The following is a 9662-nucleotide window of genomic DNA, read 5'->3' on the forward strand; positions in this document are numbered from 1 at the left end:
CAAGCCCCAAAACAGTCCCACGCTGGGGGCTCACCCTGACAGCAGCACCTAGAGCACCTGTTTCCAAACCCCTAGCAGGTAGCACAGTGGCTGGTGCGGTGCCAGGCTGCTCCGTCCCTCCTGCTGCCTGTGCCTGCTGCAGCCAGGACAAGGGCCAGGCTCCCCGCTGGCACACTGCAGATCTCAGTATCATTTTCCCCACCCAACATGCCACGGCGAGGGTTTCCCAGCTCAGAGCAGCTGGGGAGAGCCACAGGTGGGCAGGCATATGACTGCCCCTGCCACTGGGCATCCTGCAGCCAGGCCAGAGAAAACCACACTTCGAGACTGGTGTGAAATGTGCCAGCCTGATATCGCTCCTCAATGATGGGGATGAGGACGCATGGCCATGCTGTGAGCCAACAGCAGCCCATTCCCAGCACGCACACATGGTTGCGAAAGCAGGGATTTGTCCCAGTTCGGCTGTTCCCAGTGGCTGAGCCAAGGGATTAACTGGTGCAGTAACTCCTCTTTAACCTGTGGGAAGCAGCTTGGGTTCCCACTTCCCAGCCGGTTGCTTATCCCTCTTCACAGACCCACCCAGCCCCACCGCTCTTCCCTCCAAAGAAAGTTTCTTTTGCTGCCTTCATTCCAAAGCTTCCTCTATGTTTGCAGCTGGAAGGAGGCACACCTGGGGCGGGGGGGCTGGCCACAGGGGCACAGCCAAACCTGGGGTGCAGGTATTAAATTAGAGGGTGCCAGCAGTCTGCCCTTGGCCATCATGGGGCACCACAGAGGCTGCAGCAAGCCTTGGGTGGCACAGCCTGGCACGGCATGGCATGCCAGCACCGGGTGAAACCATGGGCAGGATGAGACTGGGTAGGACCCCCACAGTGGCCCCTTGGGTCAGAGTCCTGCAGCTGTAACGGTGCTGGGGGACTTTTCAGGTAATGAGTTGCGCAAAGCCCCACGTCAGTGAGGGTACATGGGGCAGTGTTTATTTAGCACTCATCCTAGACTATTTTTGGGACCTGTTTTGCAACTGGATAGAAACTCCTCACCCATCAGCACGCGGTTACTTCGGGGACATAGCCCTTCCCAGCACGGCGAGGGCCTTAGCCCCATGGCAGGGACAAAGCAGCAACTCTGCAGCCTGGTGCAGAGCCCCCCTGCAGTGGGGCCAGACCCCCTCAGGGGACAGTGACCCCACCAAACCCCCGTCCCCTGCAACCCGCCCTCACAGCCTCCACGGACAGCCCTTCTCCCCACATTGATCCACCTAGACACACACAAGGCTATTTATAGCTGGGGCTGATGTTGATTTGGATCAAGTGGAAGATAACAACGTTATTCTTAGGTTTATCTCTCAACCCATAAAGGGAAATAGGCTTTGCTGGCTCAGGCAGGCTCTGCCCAACTTGTCAGGACATGGCTGGGCACTGGGACAAGCGACTCCCACGGTAAGGATGGAGGAGGGATGCACCTCAGATGCACCAAGAGCACATCAGATGCAGTAGGACAAGCCCCAGCATGCTCATCCCCATCTGCTCCTGCCACTCTTGGTGGGGTAACAGTGGCATGGGGAGCCCACGGCTCCAGATTCACAGGTCTCAAAAAAACAGAGCCCACCTTGGTTGTGCCCCCTGAGCCCCTCCATCCCTCCTGTCAGGGCAGGCAGGTACCCATGGGGACTCTGTCCCTTCCAGCACGACCATGCACTCACCGGGATGGGATGCTGGCATTGTGCATCCTTCTTTGGGAAGGAGTGTTCAAACTAAGAGCTCCAAATGCCAGAACAGTTGCTTTAATTATAAAGTCCCAAAGTGCTTGTGTTTGCTGTGCTGAGCAGCATCTAAAAATATCAAAATCTCTAACTCACCCTGTAATGAAACATTTAGCAGAGGGAGCCACCACAGAAACCAAACCAGTGGCGCCAGGAGGCTTTTCCCATCAGGAAAGCTCATGAAGCCACCATGTGCTCCTCCAAAACACTCCAATGAAACCATGTCTTTGGAGGGAGGGAAGACAGCTTCCTCATGGCTGCATTTCCCCTTTGCTTCAGTTCCCTGCATGAACCCAGGGGCACAGGATCTCGGTGTGATGGGGTCCAGGAATAAATGTAAGGATGCCCTAGGTCAGGTCAGGTGTGCCTGAATTCATCCCACAGGGCCTTAGTGCCTGTAATGACATAATATCTTCTATTTTCTTTTAGATTTTATGTTTCCTTTCTGATTACACAGAGATGATGATGTGACTAAAAGTATTTCAGCAACAGCTGCCTCAGGTGGGTGATTTGTCCTGTACAGTGCCAGCCCCACAGCCAAGATGGGGGTAAAGCAGCAAGCAGTTGTGAATAAAGTTTCAAAAAGGGAATTTCTGAGCAATTTTAACACTAAGTGGTGCTGGTCAGCCTAGCCTACGACAGCCAGATTACTTCATGAGTACTCAGACAAGTTTTAATGGCCAAAATTTGGCTGCACTGAAGGAGGCAGTTGCAGGGCTGCAGCGGGACAGGGGTCCAGCACCAGCTCTTGGGTGCCCTCAGCTCTGACATGCCCACAGCCACGCATGGGCTGATACAGGGTCTGTAATTACCTTGGGGCAGATTACGGAAGGACACAGGGATTGTTAAGGACAAGTGGTGTCACAGAGCCTGAAAATGAGGAACCAGCTCCTGCTGGAGAAAAAGTGGGGGGAATCACTCCAGCGGCAGTAATGATCCCAGGAGAGGGACCCCCACCCCCAGTGACTAAATCTTAGACAAATCACTCCCAATTTCCCCAAAGAAACTACGAGAATCTCATTGCTCCTGGTATCTGGAACAAGGCCTCCATGTTCCCACCACCCACCAACCTTTGTCCCTCCAGACATTCAAGGCCAGGATGCCAGCTGTGGTCCTGGCACGGGGAGAGGTGTGAGTATGATGGGAGCCAGCTTTGGCCACGAGCACGCTGTGGAGGAGTGCCACTGTTACATCCCATTCCTGCTGTCTGAGACTTGAGGGCACATCCCAGGAGAGTTCCTGGTTGTGGTTCAGCTTTTGATTTACAGCAGCTCTTATCAAGAAAGCTTTCCGTGTTCTTTGTAATGGGAGAAAGCAGCTGGGACCATATAAAGGTTTCTGCTGCTCTTCCAGTCCCAGCACTTCCCAATGCCACCCATATCCTCATGCTCGTCTCCCTAAGGGCTTGTCCTTCTCAGAGCGGGGTGATGCTCCCATCCCAGGGGTGGCCAATGCCACTGTGGTGGCTTTGCCCCCTTTCCTGGGGATCCCTCAGTTTCTTGGAGCAACATGAATGACTCCAGCTGAATCCACCAGAACAGCCAACAACCTTCCCAGTTACAGGAGTGATCCACAACCCCGATGCTGACACATGCAGTTTTAAATGCAGCTCAGAGCAGGCAGGAGGGTGCTGCCTGGGCATGTTGCCTGCCAGCCCTCAGTGGCCTTTCACATACCATCTTCCCTCAATCAGCAGGGTGAGATGTTGGCCTCCCTCCTCCCGTGCCTGGCATGGGATCTCACCCAGGAAAGTTGGAATTGACCCCAAACTGCTCTTTTGGCAGGCGCCTCACTCACTCGATTAAAGGCAAACCCACCAAGAGCAGTGCCCCAGGGCTGCAGTGAAGTCAAGTGACAAGTGTTTGGTTGCTAGTGGGCCCAGCACAAGGGCACGGTCACCCAGCTCCTGAGGGCCGTGGGGATGAGCTAAAACAAGAGCCTGAAAAAGCAGAGGAATTTTTTGCAGGCAGCCACTCCCTGCCTCATCTGACCCACCACTCCCACCCCAACCCTGGATACCTCTCATGAGCTGACTGCTTTTCACTGGTGGACCACTGGCATGGTGGGGGGGCTGGAAGCGGTGGGAGGGGAGCACTCCTTCCCCACAGCACCCACCCAAAAGTGAGAGGCCGAGAGGACCACCTGCCCCCCATGGGATGATCTCAGTGGCTGGTGTTTATGCCACCAGCTCTCGGTGCCTGGCACACAGAGATGAGGAGAGAGCTGCCCTGCACCCCACTGCTGAGACAGCATCCCAGCCCAGGGACAGAACACATGCCAACAGCACCATGAACAACCATGCTTCATTCCACAGAGGCCAGGACACCAGCGGGCACAAGGTTCCCACCAGCATCACTACCCTCTCCAGGGTTTGTTTTTCTAAACGCTGCCCATGCCCTGATGCCCCCTGAACCATGGACGCTGTGTGTCAGCTGCACACCTCACGCCCTGGCCCCCACCTTGGTTTTTGTAACTTTTCCCTGTCTTTCCCCCCACACATCATGAGCAGCTTTGCCCCAGGAAGCCCGATGCCCAGGGCAGCCAGCGCTCCTGCCCCCCACCTGTGCCCAGGGGCACGCTGCCCGCAGCCCAGCCACCCTGCCCCAGGAACCGCAAGCAGAAACACAGCAAGGTCAGGGGTGTGCACAGCTCAGACACCTGAAATCAAGTAAACATGGGTGTTGCTAGAAATTGTTGGTTAGAATACACAGCTCTGCACCTTACTGCTGGCCCCAGCTGTACCCCAGGATCAACCAGGGGAGGACCAAGCTGGAACTGGGGATCAGGGAAGCAGCAGGTTTCGGAGCAGAGAGAGGCTCACATCTCAGCCCTGGCAGGAGGCTGAAGGCCCATGGGCAGAGCTGACCTGGGGCCCTGCACACAACTGGGATGAGCTCAGCTGTCCCTTGCCCCCAGCACAAGGTCTGGGGCAGGGGTGTTGGTACCTAAAGCCCAGGCAGGGGATGGATGAGTGGGCTCATACCCCGGGCTGAACTATTATATAAGAGCAGGAACACATGCAGGCTGCCTGGTGAAATCGTAAATAATGTTTGTGCCAGAATCCCAGCTCCAGAGCCAGCAGGACTGGGGAAAGCTGGGGCTGGGCAGGTGAGGGCTGCTGGGATGAGCATGGGGAGCCCCCAGGGCAGGATATGGCACTTTAGGGAAGACTAGACTGAGAGGCTCCCTCTCAGCCTGTCACTTGTGAAAGCAAGACCCAAAACAAACAAATAAATATTATCTGGAAACACAAAAGCCCTGACAAATCTCCCAGATCTCTCTCTCTCTCTACATAGGCTGTGTGGCAATTGCACAAGAGGAAGAGGCTGTTGATCCCATCTGCTCTGTGCCAACACTGTGCTAGCCTCCACCCGGAGCCACCTGCTTGGGCTTCAGACATAGCTAAACCCAAAGGCAGTCAGTGAGACAGGTAATATTTCCAGGTAGTCTGTGGCCAGATGTGTCTCCCACTAACCAAATCCAGCTCAGTAGCTTCCAAGTACTGCAGTGAGACTTGCAGGAACCCTCCCGGCCATGGCGCTCAGGTTGCATGGATGGGAAATGATGGCAGGGGAGTGTGTGCTGAAGAGAGATGTGGAGAGGAGGATGTTGCATGGGCTCTCCCAGGCTGTGTGGGATGGGAGGCCTGGCATCACTTCTCTAGGGGTACAGGGGGCTTAGATCCCACATGCATCACCCCCATCTCCTCCAGCCCCCCTGGGGAATAGGGTGCACATGCTGGCACCACTCCTGGCAAGGGTGCTCTGGCCCAGCACCTCTCAGTTTTCTCCTTTTGCATCCCTCACACCATACTCTCCTCTGAGCCAGAGCCCAGAAACAGCCTTTGCGAGTTGGTGACAGCATTCCCAGGAACACAGGGGGGTTTGCTTGCAGGCCAAATCAAGGCTCTTGCAAAACAAGTTAATGATTTAACTCCTTTCAGGGGTGACCTACCCTTAAACTTCAAAGTCTGGACATCTTATGGAAGGAGAGAATTTGACCCTGAGAGTACCCAGCTCCCAACACAAAAGACGAATGCTGGGCTTTGTCCCTGAATGGGTGACACACAAGTTAGGGAGGAATGGAACACCCAGCTCTCACGGTGAAAGCTGCCAGACCCTGCCTGGACATCAGCCCAAATCAAGGAGCAGGACCACAAGGGCGTGCTGGGCTGTGCGGGGTGCAACTTCAGGGCTCCCTTCTGCCCCTTCAGGGTGCTGCATCAACGCCCCATGCTGGTCACTTGCTGCCACCTGGTGCCACCTCGCCACAAGTGCTGGGGACCTGGGGTACTGAAACTGGGGATACCACAGGCGTCAACACCCGTGACTCCAAGCAGCCCCACTTGTCCTCCAAAGGACAACCTTCACCCGGTTCTCCAAACAGGCCAGTGCCCTCTCTCCTGCCTATGGGGTCAAAGCCAGGACTCCAAATATTTCCCAACCTCCTGGATGCCACCAAGGGTTATTTCCCCTAAGGCAGATTGTTCCAGGCACCGGATCTGGAGGTGGCCCCAGAACAGCTTGGGAACAGGGAGGCAAAGCACCTAGAAACAGGCACGGTGGTAGATAACAAGAGTTATTCATGTTACTCCAAATCAATTTTGTTTTGAAATACAGTAATAGGACCCTAAGGCCAAGAGAGAACTGTAGGGACTGTACTTTAGTACAGTTTTTGTCAAGCAAGACTGTGTTCCTTTCCACTGGAAAAATAAGGAAACTCAAGATTAACTCAAGCGGCAAGGTAGCTGCAAAACATGCAAAATTATTCTCACTTGTTACCAGCGGTTCCCTGTGGAAGTGGAAGGAAACACACTGTTTTTCACAGCTCCATCAGTAGCTTACTAATTGAGCTGGAGGACAGGGTTCTTAATGAACACATAGCTGAGATGGCCCCAAGGGAGTATGCTGGAGTAGGATACAGATGATCTTGGCAAATAGACAAAAAAAGGGGGATGGAAAGAAAGGAGGATTTAATTCATGAAAGACCAGTACAGAATTCTGCTCTCAGGTATGAATAATCAGTGTGCAAAGGCAGGCTAGAGGGCAGGATTGCAGGAAAGGGTGACTCACAGGCTGAGCAACGTCACTCAGGGGGGTTGGGGGGATGTTATTGTTACTATTTATTTATTTTAAAGTCAAGCTGACTGGGATGTTTGCTCTTAACACGCACATGAAGCAAGAGACCTGCTGTTTGAAGCCAGCAAAATCTGAGCCCAGAATTTGTGCTCAGCTGCCTGCATTAGCCCTCCAGGTACAGGAGGAGCAGCTGCCAGAGCCTGCAGGAATTTATTCTGGACACACAAGTCTGCAAACACATGAGCGTGCTGCAGGGAGTTATGAACACACTCCCAACATCCGATGGGGTTAGGAGAAGTAATAAGCTTAAATTTCATCAGAGATTCAGGCTACCTATTAGGACACCCTGTGCACCCAGCAGCTCCTGGGGACCTGTGGTGGAATGTCCAAGACCAGTGGGGTGATTCAGGGCTGATGCGGGAGTCAATCTAGTGGTGGCCTGGATGATCTCTCAAGGTTTCTCACAGACCTACATCACTACTATCCCATGAAATGGCTGTGAAGAAGCATAGACTGTTCCTTCAGGGCACAGGCAGGCTCTGACCTGGTGCCTGAGCTCTCCTGGGCTTCCCCAGTGCTTGGGTGGCAAAGGCAGAGGGCAAGGCAAACCTGTGTGAAACCTCCCCTGCAGCTGTATTTGCCTTGCAAGGACTTTGTGTTATCCACCCAAGGAATACAGGTCACCTGCACTGAGTCAGTCCAGAGCCCAGGCCAAGGAAATGTCTTGCAAACTTGTGGAGAAGCACAAATCCCTGTGCTTTTACCCGAAACTTGCCAGCTCACTCAGTACTCCCATCCACCTTTTCCCGGAATGCAAGAAAACAAATAAAATCAATAGAGCAACACACCAGGGCTGTGCATGGGTCCTGCCCTCTGGAGCAAAATGGAATTTTCTGGGAAAGAGAGGGGTTCAGAAAGCAGAGTGATGTCATTGTCTTTACTGGGCACCTGGCTCCAGGCAACAGCCAAAGCCCTTGTCAAAGCACCCTGTTAACAGCTATTTGATGGGCATTATAAAAAAAATAAAAATAAGGCAGCGACCCTGTTGAGATGGCTGAAGACAAAGGTTTTCTGTAAGAAAAGAAAATCAAGATTCCCTCTCCACATCTCAAGCTGCGGGTGGGAGGCAGCAGGCAGGCAGCGCTGTCGGGCAGGGAATGGCAGGGAGAAGCCACCGAGTGCTGGTGGCCCAGCAAGTATTCAATGAACAATCCCCAACCGCCCCCAAGAGGCCGGTGTTCGGAAAAGGGCCTCCCAGAAAACAAACAAAAGCCCCACCAGATCCTGTATGTTTTCCTTGCGTTCGCCATATGTCTCAGCTGGAGAGTCCAGGCAGGGGAAGCATCCTCCCATCAGCCACAGGCGTAACGGGGATCGTGTGCCCCCGCTGCTCCCTGGCCTGCGGGGACACGGGTGGGGGCACTGCAGTGCCCACTCCCACAGTGGGTGAGACGGGCCGTGTACCAGGGTGCTCCTATCCAGGCTTCCGTGGGAAAAACACAGTTTGTATCCAAGAGGATTGTGACACACATTGAGTCAGGGGAAGGTTCAGGTGGGTGATGGGCTCCTGAGGTGAGGGACACCCATGGCAGCACCCAAACCACAGTGCCAGACACCCTGAACATCACTCCACCTGTCAGAGGATGCTCTGCAGAGGGCCACACTGGCAAAACTCCCCTGCAAGGCATTAAATGCTGTTACTCTCCTTTGCTGGAAAAAAGGGAGAACAATGCTTCTCCACTGCAGACAAACACTGCAGCTGTGCAGAGCGGGACCCAGCCCAGGTTTCCCCAGGTGCCCATGTTTTGCAGGGACCACATTTTCGCCTTCAGCAGCAGCTGGACACATACCAAGTGTCCAGGAGCAGCTGCCACCAGGTCCATCCCTCCAGCTCCCAGCAACACCCCTGGAGCAGGGCAACTGGTACCACCACAGGCCTGGATACTCAGCAGCAAAACAGCTTGCTCAGAGGCATAATTAGATTTATTAGCAAGCCAGCCTTGTGTTTTGCAAGCTCTTTTCAGGATGCAGTGAGTCAACTATGTCAAGACCCATAACAACCAAGGGCCAATTCCTTACTTAGTTTTTATAGGAGTTTCTACCTCTATAAGCCTTGCCACCCAGCCCAGCCCCAGCACAGAGCTGGTTTATTCACATAATTGCAAGGAAAACAACACTTAAACAACAGGCAACAAACCAAAATGCAAACTCCTCCCTCCTGCCATACCAGCATACTCAGACTATGTTCAGATTCCCAGTGCCCAGACTCACTGTGAGTGGGATCCACCGGCTTCCTTGTTGTTCCTCCAGCTCTGCCCACAGGATACCCAAACCCACCAGGAGGGGCAGGAGCCTCTGCCCCTTCCTAAGCCCCACACGCAGCCTGGGGATGGAACCTTACCTGGGTGGTGGCCAGGGCTCACTGGGGGCTCAGTGCCAAGGGGGCAGCAGGTAAAAGCACAGAAGCAGCCTCTGCGTGGCATGGGGCTTTTCTGGCTTCCAGCAGGAAATGAGGGATAGTGGAAATGGTGACCGCTGTTACCAGGTGTGCTTTCAGGTGTGTTTCAGGTGCAGGCAGTTCCCCTCCCTGACTCTCATCAGCAGGCTCAGCTGCTGCTACTGGCCAGTCTGGGCATGGGCACAGCTGAAATGAGCCAGCAGCCACCCTTGGCCGTGCAGCTGGAGACCCCTCCTCCCAAATAGACCTTGAGATTTTTATTATTGAACCATAAGAGGCTGCAACACATGATGAAGATGCCCTGAGCTGCTCCAGCCCCTGCCTGCATGCAAGTGGCCCCCTCCAAGCCCCCTGAGCTGCAATA

The sequence above is a fragment of the Athene noctua genome, chromosome 10 (assembly GCF_965140245.1).
Source record: "Athene noctua chromosome 10, bAthNoc1.hap1.1, whole genome shotgun sequence".
NCBI classification, from domain to species: domain Eukaryota; kingdom Metazoa; phylum Chordata; class Aves; order Strigiformes; family Strigidae; genus Athene; species Athene noctua.